Raw genomic sequence first — 26,322 nt, 5'->3', positions numbered from 1 at the left:
TATGTATATATACCTACACATGCATATATGTATAGGCATGTATATGAGCTCATGATTTCATATGTATATGTATGTATGTACATGATTTCATATGTATATATGTATATATGCTCAAGATGTCAGGGGTTTCATTGATACTTGATTGGCTTTATTGCCTTGGGCATGAGGTGAAGCAGAATAGTATGGCAGGGAACATGTAGTAAAGTAAAGCTACTCACTTTGTGTCATCCAGGAAGCAGAGACCCGAATGGACTGAGGAGAACATATGCGCTTTAATGGTACATTTCCAGTGACCTACTTCCTTCAACTAGGCCCCATCTCCTAATGTTTACATCACCCCCAAGAACGACATCACACGATGACTGTTTCAGTCAATTAAGCAATGATGAAGTTGGAGGCCTTAGGATACAATCTTTACCAGAAAGTCCACCAGCTGGAAGCCAAACCTGGAGCCTGTGAGCCTCTAGAGCACATTTTATATTCAAACTCCAAACCCTGCCTGCCTGGGCTGTAGTCTTACTGAGAAACCGACAGTTCTCCGATTGTGCTGGTGAGCATATCTTTGTACATGCTGGGACCTTTACTCATCAGAATGCAGCTCCGTGCCACACCCTTGGCACTGCAGCTTAACCCAAGGCAGGCACACTGTCTCATTCTCTGCCCTTTATCCTAAAACATAGACCGTGTTATGGGAATTCACCATGCGCTCGCTGCTGCATGCTCTTCAAGAAGAAAGGCCATCAAGACCACTCATCTTTGACTATCCATCATCTAGAAGTGCTCAATAAATTTCAAGTCAGTGACTGAATAAATATCTAGCTATTTTTCCTAAATTGAATGTGAATTGCTCAGCCATGGGTCATATCTTATTTATCTTTATGTTCTGCTTGAAGCAAAGCACCCAGGCGGTTCAACATGAAATGTTTGTAGGCTGAACACATTAAAGTTTGCCTGACAATCCACTAAATGGCCAAGCTTATAGGGAACTACCTGGCTACAACACAGCCCTCAGGGGACACTGGGGTTTCAAAATTATTTTCTAGTATAATTAATAATGAATTGTAAAACGTGCTAAGGTTATCTTAAAACATTGCTTAAATGTGTAAAAACTCTGTGCTTCCTGTCCCAGACATACAGAGTTTTACTCATAAACTGACAGCAACTTGAAGAAAACAGAAGGAAAAAAGTCTCACTCTTTCATAGACCAAAATAAGTTGTGTCTAAAACTGTGGGTAGTTGATCTACTGCTAATCTAAGACTCAGGGCTTCCGATGTGCACTGAGCACATTTTATCTCACTTCATGATTAAAATCACCCTGCATGGTTTCAGTTCTCCTATCAGCTTCATTGTGCATATGGGGAAGTTGAAGTTGAGAGCATCATTTTTCCCAAGCTCATACATCAAATAAGACATATTACTGGAATTTGAAAACAATATGTGTGTGTATGTGTGTGTGTGTGTCTGTCTGTCTGTCTGTGTGTGTCTGTGTGTGTGTGTGTATGGTCTCTTAACAATAACCCTAATAATCTCCTACTATCACCTGCTAAAAGAAATTACGATGTAAAAGTCATAGGCTGAACATCTAACTACTGAAATATTTTTAGATGAATAGCATATGTCCTACATGCTATCATTATTTGGAATGAGAGGAAATAGCTTTTCCCAATGCAATACTGAGAAGGTGATTTGTCATCTAACAATGTCCTCTAAAAGTATTTCTTCTACTTAAACACTGGCCCTTTCGTTGTATCCGGAACCTTCAAACACCGTTTTGAATTCTTTATAACATGTATATACATTGTGAACTGTTGTACACTACAGCTCACTCCTGTGTAACTATACCTTGGTTCTTACTGTCCAACTTCCCTCTACCTTGTGGGCCTATTATTAGTCTAACTTCTAGAGACTCCATTTTATTTCCATAAATTTAACCTTTAGAATTAGTCAAAGTTTTATATTCAAAATAAATTTTAGGTATGAAAGCACCAATATAACCAAGTGCAATGCTTCTAAAGGTTGTGAGGTTGTGTGTTACTGAACCGGTTCAATCCCTGAAACCAAAATTTTTACAAGTGTTTATTGACAATGTGTCTAATCAAAGGGAGACAGGAGAACTAGCCTCAGAAAACAAATCCTATGCTGTAGGATTTTCTGAGGTGTCCAGGGAAGTCACTGGAGTCTGGGGAAAGTGAAGTAACTCATGGCTATAGCTCTGTGGAGGATGCGTGTTCAGAACTGACCTGGAGAGGGGACTCATGGCCCCTGGCATCGGGCATTTCCACAGGAACATGTGAAGGGCCAGTGACTTAAGCAAGTTCAACCTGCCTCCAAGTTTGTGTAAAACAAACAAGGCAACTGTTAACAATGTCCCCAATGTGTGACAAGTGTTGCCTAGAGCACAGCTAATGAAAACATATTGCTTAGCCACGTGACTTCTAAAATTGGTGATAAAAACAAGCAATGAAAGTCAAGTGAAGCCAGAGGGTTTGCATCGTAGTTTCCCTTTTTTATTCCAAGGTAATAATTAAGTTCTAAGAGCCAAATTGAGGGCTAGAATTTGCCTGTGTCCCAGATTTCACCTTGGTAGTTTCCCAGAAACACCACTGCGTTCTCTGGAAGAATCTCTCTTGGAGTTTTAACTCCACTATCTAGAATTTCTGTTTTCAGAGCTGATATAGCTGGACTTCGCAGATCACTATGAACCTTATTCCTTGTATCACTGTGTCTGTAATATTAAACCCATGTTATTGCCACAGTACACCTATTCGTTGTATCAAATAGTATCTTTTCTTTGTACAGACGTTTGCTGTGATTTAATTTACATACACGTACATATTGCATCTGTGCATCGTAAAGTATGAGTGTAATATGTTACTCAAGAATATTTGTGTTGGCTTCAGTTATTAATAATTTTGTCAATAATAATTATTCTATATTTCAAAATAGATGGGAGAAAGGATTTAAAATGATAAATATTTGAAGTGACAAATATACTAAGTACCTTGGTTTTATCACTGTTTATCGTACACATGTTGAATGACCGTATTATATGCCACAAATATGTGCTAACTAAAATAAAAGAGCGGTGGCTTCTACTTGTGTGAGGTCAATGGAGAACCTCCCCACTTGTCAACTTTAGAAAGAATTCTCTTTTTCTTTTGTAACTCACCATGAGTAGCCTCTATATTTTGAATTTCAAGCCCTTCATCCCTTACCAAATAGCTGGAATCCCTTTGACTAAAAGTATGCAACATAGCACCTATCGAGTGCCAGCACTTTCGGTTGCTGACGCTGATTATCTTTGAAACACAGAGGATGCCTTTTTGCCCCTTGGCATCAGCACTGCTAGTTTTGCTCCATGCTCAACACGGTGTCTTGGGGTTGAGGAAGTTCTCCATCCATAAGTCCACAGATTGCAGCAGACATATGGTCTAGCACAACTGAGCATCTATCACATTGGAGGAAGAAGCTTCATGCCTATTACCAGGAAGGCCCTTGGTGCTCCCAAGGTATTAGCACGCAGCCGGGTCTGGATCTCCTCTCTGATCTGCCTCAGATGGGTTGATTAACTTTGATTAAAGCTGAGTCTGCTCTCATTCTAAGTAACACGGGAAACACTCATAGGCCTCTGAGGTTCCTTAATCCCCTTATTACAACGTCCCAGAATGGAGTCCACTTTGTTTCTGGATATGCAACAATTCCACTTGGAATGAGGCACAGTTATGGGAGAGATGCAGACAGGATAATCCCATATCACAGTACGCTTTATGAGCCAGCAGCCTTGCTCTGGGTGTGTGGTGAGGCCCAGGGCAGATGTCCCTGGGAGGGAGTATTAGTAACAGGGCAGCTGTGCATACAGACAGCATTTGAAATGATTCTTCCTTCCTTTAGAGTCTAATCTCTCATTTTCTCTATCCTGTAACTGTGAAATTTCTAAGAGTTGATATTTTTTAGAGCAAGAAAAGGTTTCCATTGTTTCCTTGTTGGTGTCAATGTTCATGTGTGTGCAGGTGGACATGTGCAAGTCAGGGTAGAGGCCATAGGTCTCAGACACTGTCTTCCTTGTTTTTGAGACAGAGTCTCTAGCCTGGATGTGTGGGTCTCCAACGAGTCTAGGCTGGCTGGCCAGGCATCTGCCAGTCTTCAGGGCCAGGATTTCCAACATGCACCACCACGCTTATTTTTTTTTTTCCAGAGCTGGGGACTGAATTCAGATGTCCATATTTGCATGGCAAGTCCTTTACCCCCAGAGTTAGCTCCCCGATGCAAGAGTTGAGTTTTAAAGGTTGGGCTCGGGAGCTTGGCCAGGGCAGATGCTAAAGAAAAACACTCGAGCAGCTGAGGCTTACAGAGAGAATGATATGCGTAGTAAGAAAGCGACCCCTTCCTCTTGGTGAGACCACCCTCAACTGAAAGACGAGAACGCTATCTGTTCTTAAAGAGGAAATGCCTGCTTCCTTCTGGGACCCAACGCAGCCTAAAACCATGGAGGGAGAGCAAAGGTTATTTACCGGCACACACGGACACTTCCTTGAAGCTTGAACTTCCCAGGCAAATAAAGCACTTCCTCAAAAACTGACAGCAGGCAAGCCGGCAGGTGTTCCTGTATGGTCTCAGCTGAAAAGGCCTGATCTCAGTGAATTTTTTTTTTCCTCAAGCTTGAATTGCTTGCCTTCTCAGGCTATGATGCACAGATTAACTGAATCCTTGCTAAATCTTCACCTGACAGTATTTTGTTTGTTTGTTTGTTTGTTTGTTTTGCTCAATGAGTATTTTGGCTTAAGCAAGAGTTACAAGCACATCCAATGGAGGTGCTATTTTCACCTGTGATGATCCCGAGGACATATGGCCAAATAGATGTAGTTTCAGCGTTTACAAGTAAAATGTTTCTGTTGTAGAAGGAAGGAAGGAAGGAAGGAAGGAAGCAAGGAAGGAAGGAAAAGGCTATGAGTGGAATTGCCTCTTCTGAACATCAAATCTAAACTTAAGCCCAGTGTACCAGTTTTTAAAGAGCTTGTAAGAAGTTCAGCCTGCTTTGGGAAATATAGCAGGAATAGATAGGCCTCTGTCACTGCCATTTCCAAAGACAAGGTCAGGCTAATGCGGGCAAGCATCTCTAGTTGAGAGCCACCCTCTCCAGAAGGCTGCTGTCAGCATCACTGTTGACAGCTGCTTTACTTTCTCTGCGGTGGTTTTCTTGAAGAGGCCAATGCCACGGGGTTAAGAACCACACAGGTCAGGTTCACTGTTCCCACTCATTACTCTGGACCTCCGCAGCTATCAGCAACCTTATTTCTTTCTCTCATCAAAAATCCTCCAGTGGTCAGAGGAACTTTCACTTGGGCTCCTCTCACTTAGAGACTGGGGTCACACAGTCAGGAAACAGATGCCCAGCTTCAGGGGCGGGGGCTTTACTGCACAGGCTTGAGACTGGGACTTGAGTCTTCTACCCATGTGACATTGGCTAGAGTCCAATCTCAGAGCCCTGCCTCAATACAAGGGGCCAAAAGACACTGGCCACAGGTGGACACTTTTCTAGACACTGCTGTAAGGTAAAACAAGCAAAGAAAAAAGTTTTCTTTATTACACAAATCTATTTATCTATAAGAATATTAACATAGAGACATACTCCTTTCAACTCTTTAAATTTTTTTTCCTTTTCAAATTGCACAGGCTATACAAATACCACTTAAAACAAGTTAGCTTCAGTGAGGTAGAGAATCTATAGTGCTTACCTCAGAGTTGGGGAGTGCCAGTGGGGTTAAGAAGATGATTATCTTGGTAGCCTGATATCCTTCCTCTGAGTGCCACCAGGCCTACCAATCTAGGGAATGTGGTCAAACATGGGGCACCAGAGTTCGTGTGAAAGTCAGACCTCACTCTCTACTCAACTGTGGAGAATGTCCTGTCCATTGGCTAGATCTGGGTAGGGATTCGAAGTTTACTGCACGTACTGTCCTTGGCTGGTGCCATAGTTTGAGGCCAGATCCAGCCATCATATAGTTCTTCTTGTAGGTCATATACAGGGGGAGGAGGTCCCCCTCAGTCACAGTCATAGGGGAGGGGAGTAAGGGGAAAATGCAAGGGAGGGAGAAATGAGAGGATACAAGGGATGGGCTAATAATTGAGATGTAATATGAATAAATTAATAAAATATATTTTAAAAAGAAGATGATTATCACCAGATACAAATTTCTATTTAAGAATGAAGAAGAAGTTCAAGTAGTTTGTGCTAGGGGAAAAAAGAAAGATTTTGACACAAGATAAAGCATACTCTATTTGTCGCGTTCTAGGCGAAGAAATTTCCGTTTAGCTCCTGGCACACAAATATCACCAGGTGGTTTTGTGGCCATAAAAATAAAGCTGTACTTTTCTGCAAGGGGGAAGCGTCATTATGTTCCAGGTGAGTCAGGAAGGACGCAAAGGGAAAGTATCTATTTTGGGGCTGCGCAAGCAGCTGACAAACTGAGTTGCCTGCCAGAGAGACGCAGCTGCAGCCTTGAGCGGCTGTCTGTCCACCTGCGCGCCCAGCCGGTGCCCCGCTGATTGCCTCGCTGTGTTGCCGGTTGGCTTTTTCTGAAAGTTAGAAGCAGCAGAACCAAATGTGACAGCATTTCCTACAGTGTTATGTAGCCCTGATATGTAGCCAATAAATAAAAAATATTCCAAGCAAGAAAGGCACTCATCTACATAAAAGGAGCTTCATCCAGTTTGCCAATTTGACCCTCGGGCGTTTAAATCCATGTCAGGGGCAGCGAAAATACCTCAGCCCTACCTCTAATCCTATTTACCCAGCGGTGGTGGTCCTTTGGTCATTAGTAACCATGTTCTATCTAAATACTTTGAAGTGTACACCAAGGCAGTTTCCAGGTACAGTAAACATCGGATTAAGGTGACATTACCAAGCAGTATTTTACGAGCATATTTTAAATCGTAACTGGGCAACGGGCTTGATGTTGGCCAAATGGATCCCTCAGCCGTAATTTGTGCTTGGAATTAATTTCTAAATAAATTTCTTGAAAAGAGACTGCACGTCTCAGTAAATATTTAAATGGCCCGGACTTGGAAAACGCTCAAAGCAAACTTGCTGTCTGTCCATTCGAGAAAAGAAAAAATAATTTTACCAGAATTTCCACAGTTAAGTAATTTAAAATGAAATAAGAACTGTGATTAATCAAATCTGATATCCTGGGAGATTCTTCGAGTTAAAGAAATAAACACACAGAAGTGCACAGGTGACCTGGGAAATTGTGAAGGAAACTTTTTTGGGTCATTTTGGAGAGGGAGATTTTCTTAGCTCCCAGCAGACCCCGTGCAGTAATCCACTGGCTCACCAATGGCTAATGACACAAATTAGGGTGTAGTGGCCACAGATATGAGAGGTGACCTGAGTAGACAGAGGACATGACTCCCCTGGACTCGGGCACTTACAAAGAGACCATCCCACCATGGAAGAATCTGACCATTCCCCAGAAGGGAAGTCCCATGGGCTGTAACATCAGGAAATGCTTTTGAGAAACACTGAACTTGAAAGCTAACTTCTCTAAGTCAGAATTAGATAGTTGGATGTGAGGAGCTATTTCTTATAGCTTCTGAATCGCGTGCAGAAGAGCCTCAACATCAGAGATATGTGCAGAAGTTCACAGGAAGTTAGAAGAACGTGAAGAAATGAAGATGTAGAAAAGAGTGGCTCAGGTCCAGAAGGGTAAGGAAAGCGGGTTACCAGCCAGTTCATTAATGGAGGAGGCCAAATGCCTGCAAGAACATATAGAACGTGTGATGCAATATAAAAATAAGACAAATATGTAGTTTATGTACACACATACATGCATGCATGTCTTAAGCTATACAAACCTGTATTTCACACATATACACAGAGACGAGTTTCTCTACAATAATGTTATCTCTTTGCAGGGGAAATGCTCAGGAAAAAGTTGGTACAAACATAAACTAAAGGAGATGAAAATCTAGAATCATTTTCCATTTATTGCCCCAAGACAACCTTTATCAGCGATTAGACTCATTTTGGAATTGTAGCTTGTGTCAGTAGTCACCAGCACTAAGTGTCCACTGTGCTTCTATTGTATATGCTAAGCAACTGAGAATAACAATAACAAACAAACAAACAAAACTCTGAATGAATCAGAGAAGGCATAAAGCTTTTTTCTTAAGGCATAGTGCGGCTGAGAATAACTGAACGCTGGGATTAGGGAGCACTGTGGGGAAACAGGGAGAGAGGGAGTACAGAAGACAGAATGTCAGGCCAAAAGGAATAATATTAGCACTGGGTCTTCAGTAGGAGTATATGATAGAATTGGGGGAGGGGAAGACAGCAAATGATACGGAGAGTCTATAAGCAGAGGCCTTAAAGAGGGTAGGAAAAGAATGGCAGGGAAAAGATGGGCACAGTGTGCAAAGAAGGCTGTAGGCAGCCCAGCAGACTCAAGGTTAGTCACCCTGTGTGCCTTCCCTGGACCAGGAAATAAGGGATGATCAAACCATGAATTATTAAGTTCCTGACTTCAAGGAGAAAATATCCTCCTTAAGTCTATAAACTCACAAAGTATACATGGAAACAATATATGTATGCATGTGCATACATATGCCCAGGGCTGCACACATATGTCCCTGGCTGTACGCCTGCATGTTTCAGGGACTGAGTAAGTACCTCAGATGATCTGCTCTTGTCACTCTCTGCCTTATTATCCTGAGACTGGGTCTCCCACCGACCTTGGAGCTCAGGCCAAATCTAGCAAGCCTTAGCAAGCCTTCTGTCTCCACTCTCTACAATGCTGGGATTGCAGGTATAGTCACAGCCAGTTCTTTATGTGGGTGCTGAGCATTTACCCATTAAACTATGTCCCTAGCCCCAACATGGAGTATTTTAAGGAAGACAGATGCATGAGGACTTTTAACCCAGCAGATACTTGGGAAAAAAGACTTAACAGCAGAGGCAAATCTTTAATACTGTACACTGTGGCCTGAAATGAATCCTTGCAGCTGCCCAGGCCAGAGAGAAAGAAAAGGGACTTGACAATAGTTGGCAGGATTTGAGCATGTGCATGCTCACTTATGCATGCCTGATCAACCACGTGCCTTACACACTTGAGAAGCCTCATGGCTATGTTGTTTAGAGCTCATATCTCTGGCTTGTTTGCTTTTTACAAAACTCAGTGAATAACTTTGGAGCCTCCCTCTTCTGAGTCAGGAGCTTCGTGTTCCTTGAGGTCAGATGTGGGAATATCCATTATCCATGTGTGTTTTATTCCTTAGCCCTACGGTGCTGGTAGAAGATAGATTCACAAAATGTCTGTGTCACAGGGTGCTGTATCAACTGCCATTTATTAAGTAGTTAAAAGAAACACACACACACAGAGCAAGAGAGAGAGTGAGAGCGAGACAGAGAGACAGAGAGAGACAGAGAGAGAGAGTGAGAGAGAGGGAGAGAGAGAGAGAAGAAAAAGAGAGACAGAGAGACAGAGAGGCAGAGAGACAGAGAGGCTGAGAGACAGAGAGACAGAGAGGCAGAGAGACAGAGACAGAGAGACAGAGGGTAAAGCAGAGTCAGAGTGGAGATCCAGAAGTTTTTGTTGGCTGTATCTGGAATTCTTTAACTTCTTTGATCTGTCTGTTTCCAAATTTGATCTCAGCAAAAATTGGATAATTTTCTCAATAGGTACCACTGACCAACGTTAAATCAAGATCATGTACACCTATAACGCCTAGTGAAATAGAAAAGTCATTAAAATTTTCCCAACCAAAAATGCCCAGAAGGTTTTAGCTTAAAATTCTACCAGACTTTCAAAGATGAGCTTACTTCAATAATCCTGAAATTATTCCACAAGTAGAAACAGAAATAACATTGCACAATTCATTTTATGAGGCCACACTCACCCTGCTATCCAAACTTCATGAAGACTCAACAAAGAAAAAAATTACAGAATAATTTCTCTTATGAATGTAGATGCAAAAATATTCAATAAAATAGTCTCAAACCAAATCCAAGAACATATCAAAAACATCAACAACCATGTTCAAGTAGGCTTCATCCCAGAGATGCAGGGATGGCTCAAAATACAGAGCCCATCAATGCAATCCAACATATACAAAAACTGAAAAAAAAAACCCACATGATGATCTCATTAGACATTGAAAAACCCTTTAACAAAATCCAACACCTCTTCATGATAAAAGTCTTGGAGAGATCAGGGACACAACGGACATACCAGAACATAAATGTAACTCACAGGAAGCCCTTGGCCAACTTCAAATTAAATGGAAACTCAAAGCGATTCCACTAGTTACTATTGAGAACAGGCCTTTGTCTTGTCAAGTACTGAAATAGATATATTTGTAGGCACCATCTCAGAAGAGTAGATGGCTGGGTTTAGAGTAAATGGCGGGGCTGCAAACAACTTGTCCAAGGTTGCACATCATCATCCCTGTGAGGAAGTGACAAGTGATACCACATGGTTATATTTAATTCTATTCTGTTGGAACTTCCACGATCACTTCTTTCTAGTTGCTGGACTAATGGTAAGAAACGTGGTGCCACTGGAGTGCTTTTCAAAAATATTGGTATCAATGCCAACAACACCCAACAGTGGAGAAATACCACTGGGCATACTCTTGAACCAAGTTGGCAACATAAATTTTAGTGCAATGCTTCCTGGAGATACTTCATCGGCTAACTTTGAGAGGCTATAAATTGTAATCACTCACTTATTGATCAGGGTCCTGGGTGAGAATCATAGGAACCACAGGCACAAAGACCCTCTGAAGGTCCTTCCTCCAGCCACACCTCATCTCTTTAAAAGCCCCACCACCTTCAAAGTAGTGTCACAGTAAGCTGGAGGCATGGGACAGTTCAAATCACAGCAGACAACTTTCTAACAATTGATATGTAAGCAGGAAGAAAGATGCTGCTTCAATGGCTTTCCTAAACCCAAATTTTCCTTTTACACCAGCAAACTTTCCCACCAGAAAGCTAACACCAAACTTCCCTTTACCTTGTTTATTTTCTCTGCCTTGCTTCTATTTCAGAATAATTGTCGTAATCAAAGAATAACTATGCAATGGAAGTGCTTGAAATACGGATTTGCAGTTTAAAGTTACTGAGACAGAAATATAAATATCAATACTGTTTAAACCACTGAGATTTTTAAGCTGGCATGGTATGTGAGTGTGCATGAAATTGACAACAGAGAATAACTATTAATCTCTGTGTGCCTGCTCTCTGCTAGCAACAGAATTTTACTTATGATAATCTTTAGAATTTTCCTCTGAAACATGTATTGAGAGATTGAATGGTAAACACACAGTTTTGTAGGGATTGGTGATGGAAGAAAAGAAACTTGTCCATACAGTGACCAATAATCTGCCCCAAACACAATTACCTCAGCAGAGTCCTCTCTCTTTGTTGAGCAAGACAGCATCATTAGTCTCCATAGTAAGAAGTCTGCCAAATTCTCTCTCCTGATTCCCGACTCACAGTTATTTAATGAACCTCATAAAAGCTAATATCCCAATTTAGCAATTTCTTCCCTTGTGATCCACTAAAATAAAATGAAATAAAAAAACAGATCTTGCAATAAAATAAATATGCAGAAGGACTGAGGGCAAAGGTATATTACATATATGGTTTTAGTACAAACATGTTTTACTTTGCAAAGAAAGAAAAAATCTAGTGATAGCCTAAAATAAAACACAGGGAAAAATGTGGTGCTCATCTGACTGAAATATTCAAAACATGTTATCTCAAATCATCACCATTTCTTTCCATCAGCTCCAGTCAAGATAAGGTTTATGACTGAAGCAAAGAGAACACATACCACAGGATAATGCAGAGATGTTCAAAGGCTATTTAGGACACCAAGAGAGCAATGTTTAGACCCAAGACAGTGTGGTAAGATTCATGCAAACTACTTTACCATTGCTTCCTAGCCCATGGCTGATACTGTGTCAACGCATAGAAAGGGGCAGGGCAAACGATGGTCCACTCTAGCATGGTTTATAGTTTGTGTTTTGTCTAAAGCTACTTAGCAATAAAACTGAAAAGGATTCTTGGATAGCCTAATGCTTCTGGTGTTCCACACAGTCAAAGAATCTGACTGTTTGAAGGTGTTTTGAGGAATCTCGGCAAAATGGGGCACGTTATCCAACATCATTGCCACCCTCTTTTATGGGAGGACAGAGCTGACTATGGATTCAGAGGAAACTGAGAATTGAGTTCTCTGTTTCTATGAAGAAAGAGCCATTCTCCTAATTGCCTGGTTTTGAAAAGTACTTTGGGTATGTACATACGTGTGTATATATGCCCAAACACAGGACAAATGCAAAACATCTTGACAGTAAAATCTTTATATTGATTGAAAGCAATTAATGAAAAGCAAATCAAGTGACTCCAGTTCATCAATAATTCTGTTTCAATGCACATATCTATTTGCCTGCTCATATTATGGATTCAGTAACAATATTGATTGATTTTCTTTAATATCAGTGTATTCAGTATGGTTTAAGACCGGCCTCTACAGGTATCCAACCTCCTCTCTCCCTCTCTGGCTATTTTATTATGACAGTCATCATAGGCACCCCCATGCCTGCTCTCTGACAGGAACTCTTGACACGTAAATCGATCGCATTGTACTTACATAGTGGGTGAATGCTCTTCCTTCTGCACAGCACTGAAGGGTCACAGGGGTGGAACTGCAGGCCTCTCACTTTTAGTGACTGTAACATGACTATCATAATTCTGGTAAGCAGGAGATGAGTCATAGATGTTTATTAACTAAAAAGGCAAATTTATTGAAATACAAGTGAAGCTTTTTGTTTTCCTTAACCACTATGGGAAGTTCATAAATAAATTAGACTAGGGTTAACAAGGGAGAAAAATACATGAATAAAAAGTGTGGTGTTGCAGGGCAAAATGTCATCAATATTAGGGAGGAGATACAAGTCCTAAGAAAATATTGTTTATGGGGAGGTTGATTAACCCTGCCCACTAAAGAAGATAGAATGATCCCATTACATAAGCACCTGTTAGGCAGAGGCGAGATCTGAAGATGGCCTGTACAGCATGTGACCCATGGGCTTGCTGAGGGCAGGGGTAGGATCAGTTTCCTAACGTTTGGTACATAAGTCAGAGGATGGAATGTTCCCTTGAGCATCTACTTTCTAGTCTAGAAGAGGGACTGAAAACCCCACTCCTAACAGAGTAGGAGCGCTGACTGGGTGAGAATGACTTCTACATTACTGTAATTCTGTTCTCCAGATCCCATTCAACTGTGAGTGCTAATTAATGAAGGGATTTAAACTCCATGTTGAATGTTTTCGTTCACATTTGAACATTTGGAATAAATAGCACGTTCTTAGTTAACTGGAAGGCAGGCAGAGGAGAATGCTTAGGGAAGACAGAGTTGTAGGATGCATGCATGCATTCTCAAATACCACTTACAGGAGACAAAACGGAAATCTCACTTTCAGGCCAGAAACGTTAATGTGTCTATAATAGTCTTTGCCCAAGCAATTCTGTCTTGATGGATTTGGAGTCGTAAATAAGGTATTTGTTGAAGTTTAATTAAAATAGTAGAATATTAAAACAAGTGCATCTATAATATAGAGTTGGTTGAATTCTAGAAATTACATATCTACAAAATCCATGGTTGTAGGAAGGAACATTTTGTACTTTTTAAGACATGAAATCCTAATGTAAAACTGTAACATAGATAAATAATACAGCAGTGAAAGTGTCCTGTTAGAACAGTCTAGATAACTATCTTACTGTGTTCACAGGACAAGGTCAATTTCAGTTCACATTGCATTGTAGAGGAGAAGGTGGAGTTAACAGCATGCAGTGTGGAGGTGAAAGGACATTTTGCAGAAGTCTCTTCTCTTCTTACACCGTGTGGCTCCCAAGAACCAGAGTCGGGACATCTTGGCTTGGTAACAGACATCTTTCCTCCTTGAACCATTTCACTGGCCCCACAGAGTGTATCTAAACAGGAATATTAGTTCGTGTGTGATTTTATTGCAAAGACAAAAGTTTTATAGGAAGAGAGGCGGCAACTACATCTCTAAATGTACAGAATATTACCAGGGATTATATCAATGGAATTGCATTATATCTGCTCCAGACCACATTGATTTTATAATTATAGAAAATGTTGTTTTAAGTGATAAATGTAACCTGATTTCCTTTCAAAGCTCCGTACTACTCAAAAATGTATATGCCATGTCCTTGCCCAGCTCCACTGATTGCCGTAACTGGGATGGTGAGGGACGAAAGAACTGACAGACATATGGAAACATGGAGACAGAAAAGCTTAGATCGGGGTGTCTGGGTTCTCTGATGAAGAATGCCACAGCAACCCCCCCCCTCCCGAAGCTCAGCCTCTTTATTATACACAGTGAACAGGAAGGTGGGGTCATTGCATACAACTGAACAAGGAAGTAGGGCTATTACATGTGGATAAAATAGGGGGCCATGGTTATTATATACAGCTGGACAAAGAGAGAGGTTTAGCAGGAGCAGCCTTCAGAATGTAAACATCTGGGTGTTTTGTGAGGGGGAAGCTATGGTGGACATTTCCTGCATACACTGTCCACAGTCGCACTCAAGCCAGCGGAAGGCTGTGCTATCCCCCTGAGCCTCATCCAGGGAAAGCTTTGCTTCTCCACAGGTACTGGGGTCCTTGACATGTTTTTGCCCATATCAAACAGCACACATTCTCTCAGGACTTCAGCCACCCCCCAAAAATAACACTTTCATCTTTTGCCTAATCGTCACCCCAGCTAAGTCGTCATCCAGTAGAATAAAGAAAAATGGCTGCACTGTGTCCACGAACCTGACCTTGGGCTTTCACCTTTCTAGTTGAACTGTATAGTCTAGAAGGTGTGTACCAACAACTGCATCCTAACAGATGGGACAAGTGCTATACTGGATGCTAGTTTTGAAAATTAATGTGGGGAGAGAGGAACACTCCTTCATTGCTGGTGGGAATGCAAACTAGTACAGCCACTTTGGAAATCTATCTGGTGCTATCTCAGAAAAATGGGAATAGGGCTTCCTCAAGACCCAGCTATTCCACTCCTTGGAATATACCCAGAAGATGCTCCAGCACACAACAAGAAAATTTGCTCAACCATGTTCATAGCAGCCTTATTTGTGTAGCAGAACATGGAAACAGCCTAAGTGTCCCTCAGTAGAAGAGTGGATAAAGAAACTGTGGTACATATACACTATGGAATACTACTCAGCTATTAAAAACAAGGAATTCCCAAAATTTGTGGATAAATGGATTGAGCTAGAAATGATCATAATGAGTGAGTTAACCCAGAAGCAGAAAGAATCAAATGGTATATACTCACTTATATCTGCATACTAGCCCAAGGGGCATGTCCCACAAAAGCCTTCACTTACCAGGAAACTGGGACAGAGGGGAAGGCATCCTATTGGGACTCTAAATGAGAGACGCATGGGAGAACAGCAAAATAAAAGGATCCAGAGGGTCCTAGAAATCTATAAGTAGAACAATATGATAGGCAGATTTGGGCCCAGGGGTCCCGCTCAAACTAAGGCACCAGCCAAGGACAATACAGGAGGTAAACTTTTAAACCCCTTCCCAGATCTAGCCAATGGTCAGAATATTCTCCACAGTTGAGTGGAGAGTGTGATACGACTTTCTCACGTACTCTGGTGCCTCACATTTGACCATGTCCCCTGGAGGGGGAGACCTGGTGGCACTCAGAGGAAGGACAGCAAGTAGCCAAGAAGAGACTTGATACCCTATGAGAATATATAGGGGGACGTAATCCCCTCAAGAACAGTCATAGGGGAGGGGAATAAATGGGAAAATGGGGGGGGGGGGAATGGGAGGATACAAGGGATGGGATAAACATTGAGATGTAACAAGAATAAATTAATAAAAAAAAAGTGCTGAAAAAAAAATAAAAAAATTAAAAAATTAAAAAGACCGCATTATGGATGAAAATCATTGTGAGTCCCTTGCAGCAGAATTAGCTCATGCTGATATTGGCTAACATAGATACTGTCCTAGTTTGCAAGTATCAAACAGGAGATGCCATTTCCCAGTCTCTACTGCGGCACTTGCATTTTCTCACAGAACAAGTAAGTTTGTTTCAGTGGGATCCCCAGGAGACAATCAGCCCATACCCTTTGGCTTATGTAAAAAGGACCATTTGAAAGGGACTGTGCAAAGCCGCCTGCTGCATCGGCTGTATATTCTTAGTATACTTACAAAGAAGCTAAGGAATACATTTATACTTCACAGTTTCTCTTTTGCAGAGTCTCTTTAGCACCAGCTAATGGGAACTAAACTTCCGCATATAACTGTATACTGGGCCCTAGACATATTTGTGTTGGGGATTGTTGCTGTGGTTCCCCTCTTCCTGCCGTTGGATAGATTCACATCTTTGCCAAAATGTATTTAAAATGTGATATTATTGTACATAGAAAATGAACATTTACAAGCAATGGGTTAACAATTGAGTTGTAATCTGAATAAATTAATAAAATTAAAATTAAAAAATAAATAAAAATTATGTCATTGGGGAAAAAAAAAGAAAATGAACATTTGCAGCAAATGGAGAAAATTGTAACAGTAAAAGAATGTTGCCAAGTGTTGTTTAGTGATGGCATCCAATAAACACATTGGTGCTCAGAAATGTGCAGAGTCTTAGGCCTCACTTCTGATAAAAGAAAAAGAGGTCTAGCCTTACAGGAATAATAAGGACAGAGTAACTCTCACCCAAGGTCCAGGCTTTCTCCTAGGCTAACTTTTCAACTGAATAAAGAGTAAATGGAGTTGTTGCCTCTAACACTTTGTCTGTGGACAGGTAGCAACACCCTTTGTGACAACTGCTAGTCTAGACCAAGGCTGGGAGCATATGGCCCTGCGATCCCCTTCTTGACCAGCACTCTACCTTTCTGGTGGCACTTCTGGCATCTCTGGGCCTCTTCGCTCATTGCCTCCCTTTCTCAGCTTGCTCCTCATGCTCAGGGAAGAGAATGGGTCTCAGTATCCTCACGGCGTTCTCCCACATGCTCCACCGTGTTTTTTATGAGCCTGATAATTTTTCACTTTTTCATAGTACAAACTCTTAATTCGAATTCATTCAGGTGCTTTACTTGAGACTAAGCGTGGCGTATTTTTGAGGCACTAAATACATAATAAATAATGCCAAGTCTTAGGTTTCTGCACTTATGTTCTGGTAATTTAGTGTCTGCATGGGTACCAGATGATGTCATTGCTGCAAGCTTTAAGACTTTCTTTATTACAGCCATGCTAGCATTATTTTTAGCACAGCAGGTGTCAAAAAGGTTTATTTTGAAAGAAAGAAAACATAAAAATGAATTATTTATGTGAGTTAAATCAAAATGTACTTGATATAAATGTTTAATCAGTTTTTCACCAACTTCTTTCCATATGCTCTGCCCTGCTTGATGGTGCAGTTCTAATGGAATTACTAAATATATCTTAATATCTCAGTACACAGCATTATGCAATGGTACTTACACAAGAGAAAATTTTCAACGTATATTGAACAGGTCAAATGATGAAAAATCTGTATAATACTCACTATTTTGCAGAAAATTATTATTCAAATGGCGTCGAAAAATGGCATGAAATTGTCAGTAAGTTTGACACTTAAAATGTGCTATGTTGACCATATTTAAAGTTTCTCATTCCTTAAAAAAAGATGAGGAGATTAGAAAATAACTTTAATTTTGACTCTAATTGCAGATTTTTCTACTGCTTTCATAAGTAATCAGCAGATTTGCTCTTACTCCTGGAATATAAATGTTACAGAATTAAAATAAGGATCCCAAGAAAGACTACGCCATAGGGAAAGGACAATGTTTATACTGGGAAAGAAACTGAACATCAAAGGCAGGACCATCATTTGAATTCTACAGTGCCTTCTCCGCTGACCTTCGGTGAGGTGCCTCCATGTCTCTACCCTTTTGTTTCATGTTCGCTAGAGACTAGTGAAGCACAGCTCTTTATGTATGCCACTGATTTTGTAGCCATATCAATGTCTGCAACCGTCTCTCTGCCACATTTATATGCAGACGCTTCCCCAACCAAAACCTTCCTGTTTCCAGAGATATAAGGGTGAGTCATTCAAGCACAGGGACAGACATTAATTTCACAAGAGGGTTCTTAAACGTCATCTGAGCTACATTAATAACCATCAGCATTTTGACATCAGTGAATGTTTGTGCAGGACTTTCTAGGGACCAGGGAACAAATCAATGCTCTCCGCAGGCTGTACACAAATTGTCATTGTTTAACTCTGCAAGACAGGTGCCAGCTATTTTCACAACAAATAGTAGAAACACTAGGAAGGGATGAATTGGTCCAGTTACATGTAATATTGAAGAATATTTTATTAGGAAATCAATTGTTACATCTATGGCATAAGTGTAGAATGTAACAACACTTCTAAGAACAATCTTATTCATTAAGGGAGTGCAATACTCAAAGATACATGTACATACACACACACACACACACATACACACGCATGCATGCACATACAAACACACATGCATATGCATTAAAGGAGCATCCAAACAGGAGTTGAGCTTTTTGCCTTGCGCACTGCAACAGCTATCTATTTTTACAGAGCTGCGTACCTCTTCTTAATGAAGTAGAAAAGCAGTGGGGACAATTCAAGGAAAAGCCACTCAACTGATAAAAGAAACTGGAGCTTTCTTAAGAGAATAGACAAAAATGATTGTAGTCTTTCAGTGTGGAAAACTGACACCTTTCATGTAGAAGAGGGAATATTTAACTGCTGGTAGAAAGGAGTATACAAATTTTACAGAATCAGTATTCTTAACCTGGCATATGAGCAATAGAAGAGCCTCTTTGAAGTTTGAAAAAAATCATTTAGGATAAAAGGGGACCTCTAATTTAGAATCTCTCTCCAAATAATGTCTGGTTGTAGTTCTCCGAACTCACTCCCATCTGCCGCTGGAGGAATCTTCTCTGATGACAACTGGCCAAGGCGTTGATCTAAGTGTATAGCAGAAAGACTGTAGAAGTCAGAGGGGATGGAGGATACCAGGAGCACATGACCCACCAAATCAACAATGGCTCACAGGGGCTCACAAAGACCGTGTAAAGCTCAGGGGTGCATGGGTCTGTGCCGGGTCCTTTACATATATGTTATAAGCATATAGCTTGGTGTTTCTGTGGGACTCCTCTAACTCTTTTGCCTGCTCTTGAGACTCTTTTGCTCCTGATGGCCTTGTCTTTTCTTCTTGCCTTTTCTTCCTCCTGGCCTTGTCCAGCCTCCATATAAAGACTTTTGCCTTATATCTCGTTTTGGTTGTGTTTGGTTGACATCACTGGGGGGCCAGCTCTTTTCTGAAGAGAGATGCAGAGGGAGTGGGTCTGCAGGAGCAGGGAATTGGAGGCAATCTGGGAGGAGGAGAGAGTGGGCAAACTGTGTTTGGGACGTATGGTATATCAGAATAATCTACTTTCAATAAAAAAGATACTACACTAGTTTTTTAAAAAAATAAATGTAAAGTACATGTTACTAGAGAGCAATGAGGGAAAAAATCAGATAACTTTGGAAGGATTAAGAAAAGTGATCTGACCAGGTGCAGTGATGCAGGGCTGTAATCTCAGCGCCCCAGGAGGCAGAGCCAGGCAGATCTTTATGAGTTCGAGGCCAGCCTGATCTACAAACTGAGTGCAGGACTGCCAAGGCTACACAGAGAAAACCTGTCTTGAAAATAAAACAAAGCAAAAACAAAACAGTTGTAACTTGCTTAACCTGCTTAACCTCTACAGCCCCTGTTGAGACCTACTTTAGTTCCTAGCATGACTGTAGCTCCTCTGTTAACACTAGCTCTTAGCATATGAGATACCATGTTGACTCCGAGTCTCCATTTGGATTATAAAGTGAAATTAGGTTCAAGGTCTCAGGCCCTAAGTGTCTCACAGGAAGGTTCATTGCTTGTTTGGAATAAAACAATAGATGATATATGCATGTTGTGCTTGGGTTAAAGATAAATAATTTTCTATTAGAGCTGAGACCGCAACATCCTTCATTATATCCCTTACTCCCAGAGAGCTGGAAAGTCCCCAAGAGCTTTACTACCCTAAATCTTAGCCATTCAGCTTAAAATGCTTGGTCTAGCCACCTGGTTACATTATGCTCAGAAAAAAACAATTCCTCTTCTGTTTAGCTAATCAAATGATGTAATGCTACCCTCCCCCTTGCCTTCCACCTGGTTACCTGGTTGTCACCTGGTTATACTTTTTCTTATAAAAATCCTGTTTTAGAAGACCAGTGTCCAGTCTGGCTCCGAAGCCAAGATTTTAGCCCTGACGGATCAGTTTTGTTCAGTGTTCAAGATACTTTCATCAATATTATTGAGAAAAGTATTCTTATAAACTAGGTCATACAAGGAACTGTCATGTTTTATAATAATATACTACACGAGAATCAAGGAAATCCCCAAACTTTATATGTAAGGATCTAGATAAATAAGGAACTTCAGTCTAATGGTTGTCATTTTATTACAGACTGTTAGAGATGATTTAAGACATACAGGTTGATTTTTGGTTAACTCCTAAATGATTATAGTCTTTCGAATATTCATGACTATGTTTATGGTTATAGTTGCTTATATATGTTGATGGATATAGGATGGGGTCTTATATTTGTTTTTTCAAAATTACAAGATTAAACTTTATTTAATCTCTTCTTTTAAGTTTTCATAGTTAGGCTCAAGATGGATGACTAAATATAAATACAGTTTCTTTGCATTAGCTGTACTTAGTGCTCCTCAGATACTTCAGAGACATGCTGAATGTGGCATTTAAATGTCTAATGAAAAAAAAAAACTTACTACAACAGAGACACCAGATTCTAGTGGTGATCTTAAGGGTTCAGTGTCACCAAACCTAAGCAATACTGAATCTGACACCTTGAGGAGTGGGAGCGATGTGTTAATGACAGACAAGCAACTGCCAGGCATAAGTCTTTGCACTGGTCATGCTCAGCTGCAAATGAAGGTCCTGCTTGGCCTCCTGGCACTGCAGGCATTGGGTAAAGACCCTGTGTATTTGTCTTGATGGGGTACTAGGTACACTAACAGGGTAGATGTTAGCAGAATTGAAGGAAAAGATCTTAGATTTTGTTTGGTTTGAGCTTTTTGGATACAGATTTGAAGAACAATGCCTGTTCTATGCTCTGCTTTCCTAATTAAACCACTTTTGCCTCCTATTTTAACATTGGAAAAAATGATAGTAAATTGTGGCTAATGATGGAAAGAACTAAGACCCTAGAAAGTGACAAATACTGAACCATTCATATATTGCTCCGTTTTATGAACAAAACACACATGAATATGTTTGCCTTCTACCTATGCAGCCTTCATCCCTGTCTGTTGCTGCTAAACTGAGAAATATCCCTTTTCTATTAACATGGCTCCAGATGCCCTTAAGGCCCCACCTTGGCTTTAGGAATGGGGCCAGCCTTGGCTAAATGATGCATCACATTCTTTTGGGTGTGGAGCTAGTTCAGGAATGGGTAAATGATTGACTCACTCTGGAAACAATGTACCAGAGGGGTTGTTGAAGTGACTTAATGAGGTACCTCTCTTTTCTTTTCTGGGGTCACTCTTGTACAAGAGTTGGATGAGGTGAGGAAGGAAAGGAGATGCCTGCATTTCCCAGGCAAGATGCCAGTGCTAAGAACAGTAGAGGTGAGGTGGGAGGGAACAATTGTTACTCAAATACTTCTAATCATTTTTTAAAATAATATGAATAAGAATACATAATTACCATTTCACAAATGATTTTTTAAAGGAGTTCCAGAAAAACATCGAATCATCATTCTACTGGGCATTGATATTCTTTGGAATTCAACTTTTCTTAGAGTTTACCTTTTGTCATCAATGTATTTACTCATTCTCAATTGTAGGTCTAACATTTCCTTGGTTTTTTTTTTTTTTCAAGACAAGGTTTCTTTGTGTGTGTCCCTAGCTGTCCTGGAGCTTGCTTTGTATACCAGGCTGGTCTAGAACTGAGAGATTCACCTGCCTCTGCCTCCTGAGTGCTGATCTGGAAGGTGTGTGCGTCACCACTGATCAGCCGTTTTTCTCAGTATTTCAAAGACATATTTTGAGATTAAATAAGCAATAACCTTAATTTTAGTCTTAAACCTATAACTAAAAGGGTTTGCTCATTGTCCTGAGTCATGTAGAGCAAATTCCACAAAATCAAACTGGTTCGCATTCACAGTTTCTTCATCTAATGGGTTGTAGAACATTTGGAAATGAGATGTGAATATTTATAGACATTTGTGACATTACTTCTGCATTTAGAAGCTTTTATACCAAATTATAGATTCATGTAAAGGTTATAAATTAGAAGCTTTACAGAAAATGTCTAAATATTTATGAATTTAACTACATTTAGGAATAAATTTGCAAATTTTACATTTGCTATTTTTTTCACATTTATGAGCAAATATGAGTTTTCTAATAATCTATCAAAATGAGTCGACACTCAGAAAAGCACAAACCCCAGATGGAAATGTTGTCTTCATTTGCTCGGTGCACTTCCCTTCCCCTCAGCCTGCCTCCTCCCTCCCTCTCTGCCCCCCCTCTCCTCTTCTCTCTTTTCCACTACTTTCTTCACCAGAAATGAAATATGCAAAATTCACCAAAGAGATTTCAGTGCTTCCAACAATCCCTGATATTTATGAGTTGTCAATCACATTATCTCTTTATTTTTAACTTTGTAATCAGTCATCTGTCAACTATCAGCATAGATGAAAAATGAAATTACACTCTGAACCTCTTAAATGACTCGACCATACCTGTGATGCCAGCCTTTAGGTGAGCAGATCTGACATAAAATCAAGGAAGCTCACTTATTGCACACAGTCACACTACTAGGTAAGTGGACATAAATAGGAAGCTTTCTAGACTCTGTTTACTTTGTGCCTGAGGGTAGAGGCTTAGGGAAACTTCTGTACTTGCTTTTATGTTACCTGTTCCTTTATTTGTGGACCACCTCCCAATACCACAGTGCATAGAGCTCCTGTGGAGTGTCCAGCTAGCAGACAAGCCAGTCTAGTGGCATGACTTGCTCACAAGCAGCTCTTTTAAAGCATCGTATAGGAGTTTACTTGACCTGATCATCATAGTAACCGGAGCATGACTGAACTCTTGACATACAGGCCTCTTCTTCTTGGTCATCTGCCTTCAATTCCTCTCACTCAAACATTCTTTGACCTCAGCCTCTCTCATTTAATAAAATTATCATCTCATCATTGTTACCAGTGCATTATAGCATTTTACACAGCTAAGGGCCCATGATCTGATTTTACAATCATCTCTATCAAAACCCTATTAAGTCCCTTGGCCCTTTTCTTCCTTTTCACCAGGCCTAATTCCAGAGTTTGTTAAATCTCAATAGCCTTTTTGAGTTATCGTGGAGAGACTATAAGATCAGAAGCAAAAGCATCCAACTGGTACTCAGCAATGCTGCTGTCTCACATCATCAGTACAAAGGCACCATTTGATCATCACACCCGACCAGAATATACAGCTTGGGAAAATCACATTTTATGTGAAAATCCTCCAATAAGACTAATTCAGGGACAAGCATGAAATATACTAACCGTGAATGTAAAGATCTGTTTGTCTGGTTAATCATTGTAGACACGATCTAGAACTCCCAGGCATCTCTTTCTCTTGCTTTTGATGAAATGGAACACAGGAAGAAAATCTGAATCTGTCTCAGTGACTTTCCCATTGCCAAGAGCTTGAGGCCATCTCTGCTCTTGTGCTAACATCATGGTGGATAAAATATCAAAACATTTTTATAATATGTTGCATTAAATCATTCAATTACATTACCTTCCAGGTATATTAGGCAGCGAATACCTTTTATTGTTTCATCTGGCATGAATTCATTTTCCTCCCCCATGCTACAAATAAAAATTCAACACTGATAGGCCTCCTGCTGTTACTTGTTTCTTGCATTCCCCAAACACTTGGTTTAACACACTGTTCTTTGATCAAAGGTATATAAAGGGTTGTGGAATAAAAGCCTGTTGATTACAAAGGAATGAACTCTTTTGTCATTCTCTTGCCAGGCTCTAGGGTACTGTAGAATGGATAATCTGGAGAGAGATATAATCAAAGTATTTGGAATACATTTTCAACGTAGCTTTCACTTTTAAGATTGATCTCATATTGTTTGCAATTTAAATAGTGAATATCTCTATCCTTCGTCTTTGAAGGGAAAGGGTATTAATGGGTAGTTGAACATAGAGTCTTTATCAGGGAAAACTTATATTTATCTATTGTTTTAGTATGGATGATGAACCTGTATCATATACACTAATTTTAAAACCCGCACATAATAATGATGGCCATCAATCATTAAGGATCTATGACAGGACAGGCTTCATGAATTTTGCCTAAAGTTATATATATCCAGTAATTACATAATAAGTATTTTAACCTCTGAATCAGATGGTCAAAAGTGATTCTGAACAAGATTAAGTGAATCTATTAGAATAGTGTGGTGGATTGAATGGGGACCCACAAATGTACATCCGTATTCTGTCCCTAGAAACTGTGAACATAGGATGGCTTGCAAAAATGATTACTCCAGATATAAATATGTTAAATGCCTCTAGACAAGATCATATGGATTTTAGGGCAAGGTTTTATTCATCAACAAATATCCTTATGAAAGGACCACAGATGGAGATTTAGGACATAAACACAGAAAACGAGGTGATATGAACACTGGGGTAGAAGCTGATGTGGTGCACCTAGCAGCTAAGTGACACTCTCTCTCTCTCTCTCGTAGCTAAGTGACACTCTCTCTCTCTCGTGGCTGCCTGGACCTGCCATAGAGACAAGAGGAGATTGTCCTCCAGAGTCTCCAGAGGAGCTCAAGCCTGCCAACATCTTGATTTTAGACTGCTGTCTCCCAGAACTCTGAAAGGATATTTTTTCTTGTTTTGAACCACCAGTTTATGGCAATGTTTTACAGCAGTCCTGGCACAGAAGTAAAAGTTTAAATTAAAATCCAAGAATGCCTGAGTCTTAGGAGCAGTAGATGCTTCTACCAAATGAATACATTGAATAAAATCTCCTTGAGAACTCAACTCTACAGAGCCTGCTGAGGAGTCGCCAGGAGCAAGGCCCACCCTCCCGAACTGAGGAAATTTATAGACAAGAAGTTTTCATGGAAGTTAAATGGTGGCAGGCATGTACAAGGAATACTGTGGGGCTTCGACCCCTTCATGGACCTTGTGATTGATGAGTGTATGGAGATGGCAGTGAGTGGGCAACAGAATAACATTGGAGTGGTGTCATGTGAGGCAACTGCAGCATCGTGTTGGAAGCCTTGGGAAGAGTCTAAACAATGCTCAGAAGAGGCGCCCACATCCTTCTCAGAAGAGCCTGCTAGATTGGGATGTAGAATTGGGTCATGTACATTTTCATATGAAACTTTTTGCTAAATGAACTTTTGTGATTAAAAAAAAAAGAAAAGAAAAGAAAAAGAAAGAAAGAAAGAAAGTTGACTCCACATGACCATGTATGAGAGAACTGAGTGCTCATTGAGGTTACAGGATAGAAACACCATTTGACATATTCTAAGTGCAGGAGAAATCTGCAGAAGCCTTTAATACAGGACAAGAATATTGAATATACCACCTGCATGTCTGCCTCAAGTCAGGAGAAAGAGAAGTTCACATTTTAGAAACACATTGTCCACTATATTATTTGCATTATTTGTGCATTACTCATATGTAAATATAAATCAATTAGCACATGATTTCTTCATTGTCTTTTCAAGGGACATAAGCACCTGTTTTTAGGAAATTGACAGACTACCATGGTAGTAGCTTCATCACATATTATCTTAATCATTTTAAGCACCGAACACTGATACTCTTTTTTTAAAAATGAGTGATCTGGGCAGGGCCACCCACAGCCTATGTGCACTTGTGTACAAATTACAGACACATGTAGTGGGAAAGATACAAGCTCTGCTTAATCCGTTGGCTGCTTTCATGGGCTCTTATGCAGACAGCAAATGGAACCAACTTCTGGGGAGGCCTCAGAGCTTGTAATGGTGCTTAGATCCCAACCTTGATCTGGCTTTGGTTCCATGTTTCCATAATTGCATGGTGGCATCTTACGGATCTTCAGGCTTTACTATCAAAAGGCATTTAAGCTGATAGTTGGAGGTTGATACCCTGCCGCAGGCCAAGCAGGTAACTTCAGAAATGACAGAAGACAGGTT

At 40.4% G+C, this 26,322-nt stretch overlaps 1 pseudogene; it reads left to right on the top strand.

Moving 5' to 3' along the window:
• Positions 1-385: 385 nt before the first annotated feature.
• LOC127198038 (small nuclear ribonucleoprotein G-like) lies at positions 386-25,434 on the top strand (annotated as a pseudogene).
• The last annotated feature ends 888 nt before the right edge of the window (positions 25,435-26,322 follow it).

This window comes from Acomys russatus, chromosome 2 (assembly GCF_903995435.1).
Source record: "Acomys russatus chromosome 2, mAcoRus1.1, whole genome shotgun sequence".
NCBI lineage: Eukaryota > Metazoa > Chordata > Mammalia > Rodentia > Muridae > Acomys > Acomys russatus.
This window is presented reverse-complemented; position numbering and strand designations above follow the sequence as displayed.